This window comes from Sorex araneus, chromosome X (genome assembly GCF_027595985.1).
Source record: "Sorex araneus isolate mSorAra2 chromosome X, mSorAra2.pri, whole genome shotgun sequence".
Taxonomy (NCBI): Eukaryota; Metazoa; Chordata; class Mammalia; order Eulipotyphla; family Soricidae; genus Sorex; species Sorex araneus.
Window position 1 is genome coordinate 40047768 of NC_073313.1, and position 16444 is coordinate 40064211.

General features: G+C 42.8%; 1 protein-coding gene across 1 annotated transcript in view; it reads left to right on the plus strand.

Annotated features, from left to right (window-relative positions):
• TSPAN7 (tetraspanin 7) overlaps window positions 1–16444 on the plus strand; it is a 128326-nt gene that overhangs the window by 87169 nt on the left and 24713 nt on the right. The window lies entirely within an intron of this gene.

Here is a 16444-nt window from a genome sequence, read left to right on the forward strand (position 1 = left end):
ACTGAGTACCTACCATGTAGAGAGTCAGCATTTGTCTCGGTCCTGGAAATATATCAATGAAGCAGGCAAAATCCCTTGCCCTCACAGAGCTTACCTTCATTTAGAAGGCCAAGTAGATCAAACAGTATTCAAGTGTGATCAGTGCTGAAAGTAGACTATAGACCAAACATGATGGCCACTAAATACCTGCATTGCAAACCACAACACCCTAAAGGAGAGAGAAAGTAAAAGGGAATGTGCCTGCCACAGAGGCTGGGGTGGGAGACATGAGTGGGGGCAGGGGGAGGCACACTGGGTTCATTGGTGGTGGAAAATGGGCACTGGTGGAGGGATGGGTACTTGATCATTATGTGACTAAATGTAAGCATGAAAGTTTGTAAGTCTGTAACTGTACCTCGCGGTGATTCATTAAAATAAAAAGGTATCGCTTCTTGGCCTTTTGGCTAAGGTCAAGTGTAGTTAAAAAAAAAGGTCATCAGTGCAATAGAGAAAGTTCTATCAGGCAAGGGAGGAAGAACTGCTGGAAGGAGGCACAAGCTTTTGGTAGGGCTCTAAGGGAAAGCACCTGGGGAAGCAGAGACAGGATTAAATGAGATCTCCAATGTCCAGGCAGAGAAGAGAACAAGTATGAAGGCCCCAAGGAAGTTGAAGGTTGCATGGTGTTATGGAGGCAGCAAAGAGGTTATGAAGCTGGAACAGGCTCAACGTGGGAAAAGCCAGTTGCACTCAAACCCTTGAGGGGTGCAGGCCACATTACAGGCCATTTTGAAAATATTGACTTATTCTTTGAAAGATAGAATGTGAGGGAAGAATTTTGAGCCGAGGTGAGGTGTTGTTTGACTAGGTTGGAACGGCATTGCCCTGGATGACCTGTTGAGAATAGAACATAGGGGCAAAGCCCCAAGTGATGGCAATAGGAGGCAGTGAGAACACTGGCAAAGAATGTGCTTCTCTGAAATGCCTCCTTTCCCCCTACCCCAAGGATATGTTGCCCTAAAATTAATGTTTCTTGGGGTTGGAGCGATAGCACAGTGGGTAGGGTGTTTGCCTTGCATGCGGCCAACCCGGGTTCAATTCCCAGCATCCCATATAGTCCCGGAGCACCGCCAGGAGTCATTCCTGAGTGCATGAGCCAGGAGTAACCCCTGTGCATTGCTGGGTCTAATCCAAAATGTAAAATAAATAAATTTTTAAAAATTAATGTTTCTTTATCACACTGTCAAGATTGGACATGTGAATTTTCCTTGTGTGTTGTACTTGATGACAGTGCCACTTGAGAGTATAGTGTAGACAGAAAACAAACAATAAATAGGGGGAAAAGAAGTATAACGGGTAAGTTGATTGCCTTGCAACCTTGCATGCATAGCCCCTGAGCCCCCTAGGAGTGATCCCTGAATGCAGAGCCAGGAGTAAGCCCTGAGCACTGCCAGGTGTGGCCCTAAATAAAAACAAACAAAAAAAGTACAGTGTAGACATTTGAAAGTTCCAGGGAATTTAATTATATCACTAACAAAAGTAATATTTTTTTCTTCTTCAACCATCTCAGGAGACGGTTAAGACCACAGAAAGGAGAACAGCACCTCACTTTTGTATAAGAATTTTATGATTGAATACAACATACTCTCCTTCTTCCACTTATTAGTTTTACTTATTTAATAGTAGGTCTTCTGGAATTATGTCTTCTCAGTTCTGCTGAGAATCCAAGATTCTTGGTTTCCCGAAACCTCCCACCCCACTCCATCAACACATAGCTATTTAAAGCACATTCATGCAGGATTCTTCATCTGAGTGTTTGCTTCTTGGCGTTTTGTTGTTTGTAGGTCTACACTACATATAAAGTATTTCTAGGAGGACTATGGCCTATGGCAGGTTGGTTTTCTTTTACTTTGTATTTTGCAGTTGATAATCCTATAGAGAAATGATAATAAGCCAATTCTTTTGAAAACAGTGGAACTCCAGGCAGGATAAATCTGTTCAAGAAAATAATGTACTGTGTGCTGCTTGATTGCACATTGGTGTTTGGGTTGACATTTATGGAGTAACCGTCAGGACTAGCGTATCCTGCTTCCATTCCTAGGCAGTAACTCCTATGGCTGGGTTGCAGTGAGGAGCTGAATTTAGAGACATGATCGATCACCATCTACCATTTTGCACTGGCTGAGCTCCCACTGTGGCTTCATTAGAAACACAGTGACTGGCTTTCAAATTAAAAAACTTGGGAATCACAATCAGTGATTCTGCTTAACTGAGTATTAGGACAGAATGTCTGGATGACTTGTTGTCTCAGGAAATCAGGCACAGGATGTGGGTGAGGCTTTGGTGGATACAAAGGAGGAAAAGGACCATATTTCCTCCCACAAGACTCTTCAAATCTTGATATACACACAATTAACAATACAGAACAGGGTGAATGTGTGGTCAGCAGAAACGTTCTGTCAACACACATTATTAAGATAGGGCACTTGTTTATCAGCGTATACTGACAATGCTGTTCTTATAAAATACTTTTTCTCATTAGTGTGGAACTGGATCTCTCTCTTCACAGTGCAGGGGTGCTTCTGGGTCATCTGAGGAATGGATGCAAGGAAAGAGGTTTTTCCCAGGACACAGCTCTCCCTCTCTTCACTGTTGGTCAAGCCACCTGCTAAAAACACTAAGGCCATTGACATTCCTGACACCAGCCTGCCTTTGTGGGTTATTAACCAGGGCAACAGATAATAAATAGGAGCAAAGGCTTCTCGGAGGAGGTGTGATATAGAGGGAATCCCCCAAACATTAAGCTTCTGTCTCTGGATACTTCAGCTGGTCCCAGTTTCAAGGTACATAAATCTCCCCCTGAGTGGCTTTGCTGGCCCCAATTCCTAACAGGCATTCCCCTGTGTCATCTATTTGTATATCTGGGTCATCAGTGAAACCAGGGATGCAGACTTTCTGCAGTCTTAACCTCTGCTTGACTCACTTCTTCCTTTTTTATGCCCGTGGAGACTTGATGTTGAAGCCAGATACACTCTATTAGTGCAAATTAAAAGCCTAGTGCAAATTTTAAAAAAACCTTATTTTTTTCCAAGGAGAATACCCTAAGACTTTTATAAATAAAACGTCAGGGAGGCAGAACAAGGTGCCCTTCAATTTTCTATCTGATGTCATGGAATGTTTTTCCTGTGCTAAGAAGCACGGAGTGACTTTTTTTTAACTTCTGGGACCTTTCTTTGGGGATTTTTTTTAAGTGGAAAGACACCTGAAATGCAGAATCTCTTTACGGTAATACAAAGGAAATGAGAAACCAATTCAGGGCTGTCTGTTCTTTCTCATTTCCTAGTGTATTCCTAGAACATACAGAGTTCGTAATAACATGCTTGGATGTTTCCTGTGGAAAAAAAAACAGAATTCAGCTTAAGGTGGACTGGCTTGGACCTTGTTCAAAGTGGTTGACTCATTCAAGGATAAAAGGTTGTCTTAATAATGTGCACCTTATTATTATTTGAGCAGCTGTGTAGCCCTGATTTTCTATGATTAGTCTCTGCTATATTCTGACCTTTTGTAATTAGGAAAATATTGTTACCATGGACTGGAGCAATAGCACAGAGGGTAGGGTGTTTGCCTCGCACGCAGCCAACCCAGGTTCGATTCCTCCATCCCTCTCAGAGAGCCCGGCAAGCTACCAAGAGTATCCCGCCTATACGGCAGAGCCTGGCAAGCTACCCGTGGCATATTTGTTATGCCAAAAAAGTAACAAGTCTCATAATGGAGACGTTACTGTGCCCGCTCAAGGAAATTGATGAATAGTGGGGCGACAGTGCTACAGTGCTATTGTCACCATGTTGTTCCATTTCTACCACATCCTGTGCCTCTAGGACACTGACAGTTTTTTCATTCTCCAGCCAGCCTCAGGCTTGAGTTATTCCCCAGCTATACACGCCCCAGGCCTTTGATAAGTGGTATTGTCCAGCCTATTCAGTCTTTTGGCAGACAGATGGATTTTACCTTGGACTGTCTGAGGACACTGGGCAATTGAAAAGAGAAAAGCACATACAACTTGGCACTAGATGGACTCCTGTAGATGTTAAGAAGGCCAGTCCTGGCAATTCACAGATAGTCATCATGACTGGTGTCAGCTGGGAATTACATCTGGAAGACATCTGGGAGGGGGGGGACCAGAGTGATAATACAGTGGGTAAGGTGTTTGCCTTACATGCGGCTTGCCCAGGTTCAATCCCTGGCATCACATATGCTCCACCAAGTCCTTCCAGGCGTGATTCTTGAGCACAGAGCCAGGAGTGAGCCCTGAGTACTGCTGGTTGTGGCTTGCAAATAAACAAACAAAGGAAGCAGTGTTTCCTGGACATAAAGCAAACCTGGAGCCATTTTCTCTGAAAATATCACCAGTTTTACTATACAGGTGAAGAACCTGTGGTGAACTGACAGCCAGAGATGAAATTCTGCATTTTTCATGTTGTCAAAAGGTGTTTATACTCTGCTAGACCATCTGTACTGCAGAGCCTGTCCATGTAGTCACCGATAAGTTCACATATTGCGAAAGTTGTCTACAGGATGAAATATCACCTTTAAATATAAAATATACTCTCAGTGAACTCATAAAACAAGAGTACCATGCCTACATTTTTGGTGTGTACCTGGGATCAGTGAACTGTGCCGGTGTTTTGTTTCCTTGAACACTTCAGAGGAGAAAAAATTCCTTTCTTCCATGTCTTCTTTTTGAAAATTATTATGACTTTTTATTGAAAACTGCACTGGATGGTAAATGTCCACCTTTACAATAAATAGATACAGTAATGGTAACTCACACTAAACAAAACAGTTCTGATAGCCATCATATTCTGTTTGGGACAGTTTTAAAGGTTTTCTCTCTTGTCACAAAAACATTATAGCACAGCGGGTAGGGCATTTGCCTTGCACGCAGCCAACCCAGGTTCAATTCCTCCATCCCTCTCGGAAAGCATGGCAAGCTACGGAGAGTATCCTGCCCGCACAGTAGAACCTGGTAAGCTACCCATGGCATATTCGACATGCCAAAAACAGTAACAAGTCTCACAATGGAGACATTACTGGTGCCCGCTCGAGCAAATCAATGAACAACTGGGCAACAGTGCTATAGTGCTACCTATATAAAGTCTCAAAATAGGCCATCTTTTAAACAAAAAGGTGGTGATTCACAAAAGACTGTGAATCTACGTTCGACTTGTCCACTCTGTTCTGCCTCTTCTCACAGTTCCCCATTTTCTAGTACGTTATTCCCATTTTCTAATGATCTTCCTCCAGCCTCTGCTCCTGCAGACACATTGTTCTCTCACACTTCTAGACTTACCTGCAGTCATCTACAACTGTGGGTTGCTACTGATCACCAGCCCCACATCTGCCTTCTGAACATATCACCTCTTAAAGTCAACTGAAAACAGGACATGGACCCAGTTGGTCTCTGGATTTCCTACTGGCTGTCAGACTCAGTTTTAACTAATCGACATTTGAGACCATCTTGATTCTAGTGGCAGAATTCTTTGACTCCTGTACTATGTCTCTGGCCCCATCCCTCTATCTCTTTTAAATCCCCTGCCATATTGCCCCACATCCTTCCTCTCCAATATGGATTCTCTTCCACACACATGAACCTGGACATTGAGTTGATGAGATACTTGCCTAAAAAGAACCAGCTCAAAGAATGTCTTAATGCTCTGAAGATAGCAGTATCATCTTCATTTAAGAAGTAAATCTTACTGTTGTGCTAGTAAACTGATTAATTTGTGGCTGTTCTTGTAAAACTACAAGGCCCCCTGCTGAGTTTTGATTTTTTTTTTCCTCCCTCCCTTTCCTAGAAATCACTTGCCGCCTCAGAAATCTGGCAGAGCAGTGAGCTTCAAGTCCCGAAACAAGCTGATTTTCTTACTCTTACTGCTGACAGTTTGTCAGGCAGAGAGAGAGAATTGCAAATTTTCTCTTATGTTTATTTGCCTGGTGGCATATCTATAAATACATTAATACGCATGTCAAACTTCAGATTTGTTATATCACATGTTAGCACGAGGCAGTGGGGGGGATGGTGATGGAAATGGGATTTTTCTACCTACTGATCTTACTGAAGAGGGAAGAGGGAACAGGCCCAGAAAAAAAATAGATGAGACACCCAAAGTTCCAATACTCATTCTGATAAAAATGCATTAGAAGCCCTGGTTTCCTACCCCTCCAGCCTACAGCCCTTTATTTTAATTTAATTTTATTTTTTTTGAATCACTGTGAGATAGTTACAGGCTTTCATGTTTGGGTTACAATCTCACAATGATCAAACACCCATCCCTCCACCAGTGCACATTCCCCACCACCAGTATCCCAGGTATACCCCCCTTTCCCACCCTCCCCCTGCCTCCATGGCAGACAATATTCCCCATACTCTCTCTCTACTTTTGGGCATTATGGCTTGCAACACAGACACTGAGAGGTCATCATGTTTGGACCGTTATCTATTTTCAGCACACATCTCCCATCCCGACTGATTCCTCCAGCCATCTAAATACATCTGGTCCCCTAGTCCTGCTCCACTAGAGTCTACTGCCTGCTAAAATGAAGAAATTTTGAGTCTCTTTCAAACATGAAGTATACACACAGGTATACACACAGTAAATCCTAAAGTTGTATATGACCTTCACACTAGGTTTAAATGGAAGACATTTGCAGGCAGGAAGATTGGAGCAGAGGACCCATCTCAGGGGTCAGGAAAACCAATGAGATGGAAAATTTTCAGGTTGAAGCTCAGATGCATTCTTGAGAGGTGGCTGAGGAAAAAAGGCCATGCAAAAAATATCAAAAGAAGGGGCTGGATCGATAGCACAGTGGGTAGGGCATTTGCCTTGCACGCGGCCAACCTGGGTTCGATCCCCAGCATCCCATATGGTCCCCCAAGCACCACCAAGAATAATTCCTGAGTGCAAAGCCAGGAGTAACCCCTGAGCATTGCATTGCTGGGTGTGACCCAAAAAGCAACAAAAAAATCAAAAGAAGGGGCTAGAGTGATAGTAGAGTGGGTAGGGTGTTTGCCTTGCACACATCCAACCTGGGTTCAATCCCCAGCACCTCATATGGTCCCTCGAGTACCCCTAGGAATAACTCCTGAATACAGAGCCAAGAATAACCCCTGAGCATCTCTGGGTGTGATCCAAAAAGCCAAAAAAAATTAAAAGTAGACCATCAGCTGCTCCAAACTCCCCCTTGGCAACCACCCTAGAAAGGACTTGGAAGGAGCAGTTTGGGAAAAGTGTATATAGACTCACTTAGCAGATGAAGAAGAGTTTCTGTGCCCATGTTGCTGGCCCCATGGTGCCCATGTACCCATGTTGCCTAAACACATGTTGATTGTTTGTATACATGCCACCCACATCTTATGTCCTGAGACATGTATTTTGGGATCTCTGCCCTGGAGAAGCCCGAATTCTTTCTTGAACACAAGTCTTTTTTTTTTTTTTTTTTTTTAAGAAATATTTTATTGAACCACCGTGAAAAAAAAGAAGAAAAAATACAAAGCTTTCAGGTTTAAGTCACAGTCAAATACTGATTAAACCACCATCCCTTCACCAGTGCACCTGTTCCACCACCAAGAACCCCAATACACCCCCTCCCACCCCACCCCATCTAAGTAGCTAATGATATTCCCATTATTCTCTATATATATTGAGTACATTCCATATTTCCATACAGAACTCACTATTATTGATTGGAAATTTTCCCCAACAATCAGGCCTGCTGAATAGGCATCATCTAATAATTTCTCTTCATTGCTAAGAGTGAAGACTTTGAGTCCGTGCGGTTGAACACAAGTCTTAATCTACCTCTCCCCTTACCTACCTTTATTTCCTGAATCAACTTGTTATATTCCACTGTCATCCCTCCTGGAAATTTGTTTATTTGTAAGGAGAAGGCAATGGACCCAAAAGGCCTGAGTAAGATTAGGATGGATTTTTCTTCCCTGCAATATTGGGATCATCTACCTTGCTGTGCAGAAAACGTGGACTTTAAGCACAGAAGGCTGCGTCATAGGGCTGGCAGGATGTGAGCATAACAGACATAGTCCTGAATCCTCTAAATATAGGGGATTGGGAAAAATCTTCCAAATTGGTTGTTACATGAATTTCTTTATGATTGACAACAAGTAAAAGCTGATTTTATATGCCTAGTTTTATATACTTTTATACCTGAGGCCATGAAAATATACCTAGGGGCAGAGGGGTTGTGAGGAGGAAAAAGTCTAAGGAGTTCTGCTCTAAATAGCCTGTGTTTCTTTGATTCAACTTTGTGCTGATTTTTTTGCCTTCATTGCAGAGTGCATGGTCCATGAGCCCTGCCTGCAATATCACAACACACACACAGTCCTCTCCTGACGACATAGTCTTGTTTAGTATGGCATGCAACTGAAGAAAAATGGAATAGATGCATGTTACTCTGTCAGACCCAAACCCAGCTCCGCCTCTCATGACCCTGAAAGAGCAGCTGCAATTTGGCCAGGGGCCTGTGCTCTGTGTGCAGAAAAGGAAATGGGAAGGAAAGGAAAAGAAAAAGGAAATGCAGAAAAGGGCAATAAATACGTCTGGGTGCAGGGAAGGCGTGACACTCTAGCCTTGCATCTTCTCTAAGGAATGTTGCAGAGGCCGTTGAGGGACTTCCCAGCATTCCCTACTTGGCTTGACCTGGGAAGGAGCAAGGGATACCAGTAACCAGGAGAAACAGCTATAGTAGGTACCCGAATACCACTATTTTGTTCAATATTATTTTAGGTTGCCCCAACATTATTTCGGGGTTGCCCCACTCCTGGGGATGCTCAGCCTGGCAGTTCGGGACTGAGGGTTCCAAGCTTCCAACCATGTTTCAGTATGTAAGGGGTCGCAGGGTGCTGGGAATTGAGCTCAGGACCTTGCACATGCTAGAGCTGGGCTCTTCATACTGAGCCATTGCCCTGACCCCATTGTTTCAACTTAATGCCCATCAAGAAAGAGAAACCCATGGTAACATTGAAGGAAATGACATTATTTGAAGACCTAGTTTCATTATCCATCATTTGGCTTAAAGTCAGTTTCTAAAAACCCGCCTATGAGGTGGATTGAGGCCTTCATGCCAAATCTCAGCTTTTATAGTCTCTTCCAGAACATTTTGAAGAGGCTCTGCACCCCTGCCCATGACACTGCCAAGTCCTTCAGGGCGCTTAAAGTAGAGCAGACTCTCATGCGAAAGCTTCAAAGTACTGATGTGCCTTTTCTGGTGTTGCCCCTGGTAGATGTTCAGTCTCAACACAAGGCCTAAATTAGTAGTAGCCTAAATTAGAGGTAGCCTGTCACTTAGACATGTGGAGCTGTGCTGTGACCACAGAGGAAGGGCGGAGCTGCCAGAAATAACAAGACACCGAGTGGCTTAGCCTGCTACACGGTGCCGTGTCTGCCCTTTGGGCTTGGGGTTGACATGGGTGCGTGCATTAAGATCTTGCTGGCACTGTCTTCACCAAGGCCATCAGTGGTTTCTCTCTGGGCTCTGATCTGTCCCCTCTTTGGCCACCCTCATGGATGGCTACTCGTGATTTGATTCTTCTAAGAAAAAGAAAGTGAAAAGCTGTCACAGTGATTGATTTCAAAGTTGGAGGTCTCTGAGGCACTCAGACACACAGTGGTTTTAAGCTTTAAACATACTCATGTTGCCTGAAAGCAGAACAGAGATGTCAAGAGACATCTGGCCCTTGCTCTTCACCCTGGGGGTGCTTGTAAAGGACTCTGCATGGGTGAACACTTGTGACGGTAGAAACCAAGAAAAGAACATAACAGATAACAGTGATTTTTTTTGTCCTGGCTTCTTCTTTGTATGTTTATTTTATTCTTTTGGCTTTTTGGGTCACACCTGGTGATGCTCAGGGGTTACACCTGGCTTTGCCCTCAGGAATTACTCCTGGTGGTGCTGGGGGACCATATGGGATGCTGGAAATAGAACCCGGATCGCCATGTGTAAGGCAAACACCCTACCCACTGTACTATTGCTCCAGCCCCTCTTTTGTATGTTTCTTATCCTTGATGATAATAAGCCTGACTATAGTAGAAAATATAACAGAAAATGCTAATGTATTGTGTTTTGGTTTTGTATCTTTAGCTATTCTAGGGTTTTTTTCCAGCCGCCTCATAGTTTCTTTAAACCCTAACTCAAATTCCACCCCCAGATTTCAGCACCCACTCACCTTGCGCCATGCAGCCCCAACTTTTTCTCCTTTGTTTAATCCTTTAATCTTCACTTCTTTGCCCTTAGCCTATTGTTTCCCCCAGATTTCAATGCCTGCTCTGCACTGGCATTTACAACACTTTAGACAGCTGCTCCTCAGACACATTCAGAAGGTCTAGCAGGTGGAAGGTGTAGCAAGTTCATAGATACAGCACCATGCTCTCAAACACAGTGGGGCCTCAGCAAAGTTTGAGGATGAGAAGAGCTACCTTGGTGAAGGCCTTTCCTCCATGGTTGTTCTTAGACTCTTAGCACTCTGGTGTGGAAGAGGCCTCTGGCCTTTTACCTCCCTCATTCAGAAGAGGGGTTCTCTAGAGGATCACTGACTTGGTCAAGGCCAGGACCCTTTGATGACTTTTCTCCCAGGCAACCTGGTGCTCACAGTTTTGATTGCTTAACACCTATTGACAACCTCAATGAGACATCACTGAGATGTGTAAAAGACATTTTTGCAAAAAAAAAAAAGACAAAAATATTTGTGTAATTTGCCTTATGTGAACATCGTACCCAGCTGCTATAGGTATTATACTTATAAATTTATGTGGAGAAGTTTCATGTGTTCAACAATCGTTGCATTAGAAGAAATTACTGTTGGGGCAGGAGCGATAGCACAGTGGGTAGGGCATTTGCCTTGCACTCGGCCAACATGGGTTCGATCCCCAGTATCCCATATGGTCTCCCCAGCACCGCCAGGAGTAATTCCTGAGTGCATGAGCCAGGAGTAACCCCTGTGCATCGCCAGGTGTAACCCAAGAAGCAAAAAAAATAAATAAATAAAAAGAAGAAGAAGAAGAAATTACTGTTTGAAAGCAGAAAAGGTAGAAAAATGTCCTTAATACTTGTTTACCTTAAAGTCATGATTGTGTTAACTCTGAGGTACTGCATATAATATTTGTTATCGTGGTAATTGAACTTCATAAAATCATTAATCACAGTGTTAATTATATAATTATAGATCAGACTATTGCACTGGCGGCAGTATACATTTATTTATATTAACACACTCTCATACCAATAGTGACTGGGAAGAGTATTATAGAGCATTAGTCTTCAGCCACCAGTTCATGGACTGATGCTAGTCTGTCGGTATAAAGAAGTTGAAGACCACTGGTCTACCACTTTGGTTATAAATGCTACTGTGCACTGGTATGCAGAAAGGTGCCCATCCATGGATATAAAAAGGTTGAAGAATGTTGGTCTGGAGACTGTAACTGAAGACGTATGTCTGAAAGGTGAATGAATTACTGGAAACAGTTACATGAGGCTGAAATTTTCTAAGTGTATCAGCCTGAATGATGGTGGATTGTGTTTTCGGGATTGGTTCAATATATTTTCGTTAGGCTATTTAAAGCTGTAAGCAGAGTGGACTCATGAATGGGTAACTTTCTCTCCAATTTTATTTTAAATGACCTGTAATTATATAGCTTATGGATAATTTTTGTAAGTACTTAGCATTTGAAAGATACTAATTTTATGTAACAGATTCTAAGATCCAAGAAAGAAATGCCATGTATTTTGATATCAGTGAATAGTATTCATACCAGAAATTGTTCTTGGCATTGAGTAATAAAAGATATTTCAGGTACTGAAATTTGACTCTAATATTCACGGCACTCTTATCCCTAATGAGTGGGAGAATAGATTCTTAAATTTTGGTTCTGGTAGATGAGCAGCTGTTAACTTTTCCCTTTAGTAGATCTGGCAGGAAAGACTGTTAGTGGAGATTCTTTCTGTAACAACCACCAGGTGTCAGCAGAGGACGTGGAACTCTTAGCAAGATCTGCATTCTATTTCTTTTCTTTTGTAGCACAGCAGGTAAGGCGTTTGCCTTGCACGCGGCCGACCCGGGTTTGATTCCTCTGCCCCTCTTGGAGAGCCTGGCAAGCTACCGAGAGTATCTCACTCATATGGCAGAGCCTGGCAAGCTATCCGTAGCGTATTCGATATGCCAAAGACAGTAACAAGTCCCACAATGGAGATGTTACTGGTGCCCACTTGAGCAAATCATCAATGAGCAATGGGATGACAGTGGTACAGTATATATATATATATATATATATATACATATATATATATATATATATATATATAAGTTCAGCTTTTATTTAGGTGGAGTGATTTACCATACTGTCGATAATAGCATTTCAGGCATGAAGTGTTGATAAACCACATTCAGCACTCAAGGATCAGTGTCCCTCCACTACTAAGTCTACTCCCGCCCCCATCTCCACCCACTTCCTTGCACCCCCTCCCCCAGATAAACCCAGTTCTATTGGATGATTCTCAGGATCTGTTGCTATTGGCCATTTATTTCCTTACTGTGTTTCTTTATATCCCACATTGAGAGACATCATTCCACATCTTTCCCTGTTCCTCTCACTAACTTTACTCATCATGATACTCCCCAGATCCATCCCCATGATCACAAATTGCATGATTTCGTCTTTTCTTATAGTTGAGTAGTATTCCACTGTGTATTTGTACTATAGATTCTTGATCCACTCATTTGTTCTTGGGAATTTGAGTTGTTTCCAGATCTTGGCTATTGTAAATAACACAGGAGTGCAAGTATCTTTTTTTTAATTTTATTTATTTAAAAAAATTTTATTGGAGAATCACTGTGGTGTACAGTTACAAACTTATGAACTTTTGTGTTCGCATATCATTCATACAGTGATCGTTTACCCATCCCTCCACCAGTGCCCATTCACCTCCACCAATGATCCCAGTATCCCTCTGAGCCCCCACTTCCCCCACCACCCCACCCTGCCTCTGCATTCCCTTTTGTTCTCTCTCCTTTTGGGTGTTGTAGTTTGCAATAGAGGTATTGAGTGGCCTTCATGTTCTGTCTTTAGTCTACTTTCAGTTCGCATCTTCCAACCCGAATGAGTCCTCCCAACCTCCTCTACTTGGTGTTCCCTTCTCCATCTCAGCTGCCTTTTCCACCAGCATATGAGGCCAGTTTCCAAGCTGTGGGGCAGACCTCCTGGTCCTTATCTTTACTACTCTTGGGTGTTAGTCTCCCACTCTGTTATTTTATATTCCACATAAGAGTGTGATCTTTCTATGTCTGTCTATTTCTGACTCATTTCACTTAACATGATACTTTCAATGTTGATCCACTTATATGCAAATTTCAAGACGTCATCTTTTCTAACAGCTGCATATTATTCTATTGTGTAGATGTACCAAACTTTAAGGAGTGCAAGTATCTTTTCATAACATCATTTTGGGGCCTCTGGGGTAGAGGCCAAGAAGTAGAATAACTAGAACTTATGGAAAGTTCTTAATATTTTGAGAAGCTCTTAATATTTTTGAAATCTCCATACTGTTTTCCATGAAGGATGAACCAGATGACTGTCCCACCAACAACAGATTAAGAGTTCCTTTTCTCCAAAATCTGTACCAGCATTAGTTGTTTCTATTTTTTGACTCACAAGAGTCTCGCTAGTACAAAATGATAACCCATTGTTATTTTTGATTTGGATTTCCCTGGTGATATATGATGTAGAGCATTTTTTCATACAACTATTGGCCATCTGTGTATTTACTTTAATGAAGCATCTGTTAAACTCATCTCCCCCATTTTTTGGTGAAGTTCTTTGTTGTTTTGTTACTGTGGCTCAGTTTTGTGAGTGGGTGGCCTATAAATCTTCCTTTCTTAGCTTCTTAACTAAGACCATCCTCTTTGGAATGGCTCAAAATTAATCAACCTTCACTGTGCCACCTTACTTGGAGTATTTAATTCAGCTTTTTTTTAATAGAAAGAGCACTAGTGTCTTGATGTTTTTTTCCATTTCAAGCTTCTGATGGCTTTCATGGTGATGGTTCTACGAAGTAGAGCGATTCTGAGGTTAAGATAAGGGATTGTGAGCAAATTCTTGTAGTGCTCACTGACTTGCTCACTCAGATAGGTGGAGTCCTCTTTCACGTGATACGGGGAAAGTTGCTGTGTCCATTCTTTTCCTTGTGCAGAGAAGCAATCTGATGGTAGAACTTATTGGCTCCAAATAGCAGGAGCTTTCAGAATTTAAAGGAACGAGGCCTAGGGATTTTTCACTAGCCTAGCTAGTGAATTACTGGTGTAGAATGTTTTGGAGGCATTAGAAAACATTTTATTGTTGGCAGGACAAGCCTTGGTGAGGTGGGCGTTTGTAAAAAACTTCTGCCTGGGAGGCAGCGGGGGCGGGGGGGGGGGGAAGCTGCCAGGTTCAGCAGGTTCAGGGGTCGGGTTTCGGGAGTCGGTCCCCAGGCTGCTCGCCCAGCTGGGGCAGATGGAAGAAGAAACGAGGGCTAAGCTGGTTGATTGATTATTCCATTCTCTCCATGCTCCCTGTTCCAGTCTCTCTGAGCTCCCCATTTCTCCTCTCTCCTCTCTCTCCCCCAGTACGCTTCCTCCCTAGCTCCTCATTCCTCCATCCCAGCTCTCTGGATTCTGCTCCTTTCCTTCACTAGTCTCTCCACCCCTACTTGTCTCCCTGGGCCCAAGCTTTACCTAGCAATATCAACATGAGAAAGCCCTTCCTGAGGGCCCACCAGGCTCAAAGGAAACACCACCTAGAGGTATTTCAAAGCCCTTCCTGACTGTCTGCAGGCAAAATACCTCTTAAGGTGTTTCTCTCCTTTCCTCAGTCCAATAACTCCATCAACATCTTGATACTAGTTATTTTTGTATGGACACAGTAAGAGATACATTGAGGCTTGTAGGGGAGCTCTCCTGGGAACATCTTGCCAGAGACTGAGACTACAGTGCTCAGGCCAGATTAATCATTCCTAACCCTAGCAGGGTCCGAATCTAGTTATTACTCTTTGGATTATGACAGCATTTGTCCATGACGAAGCTCTTACTTATAGTTAAACATTAGGCACTTTGGCCAGGCCCATCTCGATGCCAGGGTAGCACATAGCTTACCGCTTGCCCTGGTTCCGCCTGTCCTTCATCACGACTCTGCTTTGGGGGTGTTAGGAAGTAAAGGCAGCTGAGGCTTAGGTTGAGAGAACAGATGCCCAGGAAAAAAATATCATGTAGAGTCAAATGACTCCCAAATTACAAAAGCATAGCATTTACTACTGTCTTCCTGTGCCCATACAAAAGGACATGGCTCCGAATTAACTATGCAAAGGACTCAAGGAGAAGAGAAAAACAATATTTACAAGTCAACAGAGCACAAAGAAAGAAATTACAAATAAACACAGAGAAAAAGGGAGCACTGTGATGGGAACATCCCAATAAACCTAAACTACCTGAGGCTATGTTATCCTACAGGGCATTGATTTGTAGCCTACCGATTTTCTCCAGTAGAGGGTGGGGCAAAACACAAGAAGAGTTCCCTTCAATCATCTAACTTATTGGTAAGCTGAAGGAGAGAACACCTGGGGAAATTGCTAGATCAAAAAGTTTCAGCAGGTAAAACTGCAAGAGAGGGTATGGCCCACAGGGATGAACTGTGAGGCATGGCGTGCACCTCCAGGTTTATTCCATGGCATCGTGGCCTGATTCATGCAAGATTCTAGAGTTTAGACTGCTGTGGCAATTTCCTTCGGACAGGATGGCAGAATTTGCTAACTCAAACTATAGCTAATTGCAGGAACTCTTTTGTTGTTGTATATTCAATAAAGTATTATCACCAAAAGGCAATGCACCAGTAGGGACTTCAAAACATGTAGAATTTTTTTGGTAGATATTGTTATGGTAATAATGAAATAAAATCATCATATCCCTTAAAATGTCACGCAGGATGTTCTAGAAAATACTGATGTACACTTTGTCATTGAAAAGGGTAAATGAGCATGCTGGTGGTAGCTAAGAGACGTAACAGTATTCACCAAACCTAAACACCATTAAAAAATTGGAGGTATGGGGGGGGGTCAGAAGGAAGGTGACATATGGACAGGGGTGGAGAGTCTTTGGCACTTTGCTGGCAATGGTGTGAAATAACTTTATATAAACATCAATACCATAAACTTAAATACTGTGGTAGCCCTAATACCTAGACTATAATTTAAAATTAATTAAAATGAAGAAAGGGTGCCCGACATCACTTCCAGGGTTGGATGTCACTCTGCATTGGGCAGTAACTCTCAGACCAGCCCTAAGCAGGTGCTCAGACCTATCCTGGGATAGACTTTTTAATCAGCTTTTTTTGGTAAAAAAAAGTCTTCATTGTTGACCCAGCTTCCTATTAGT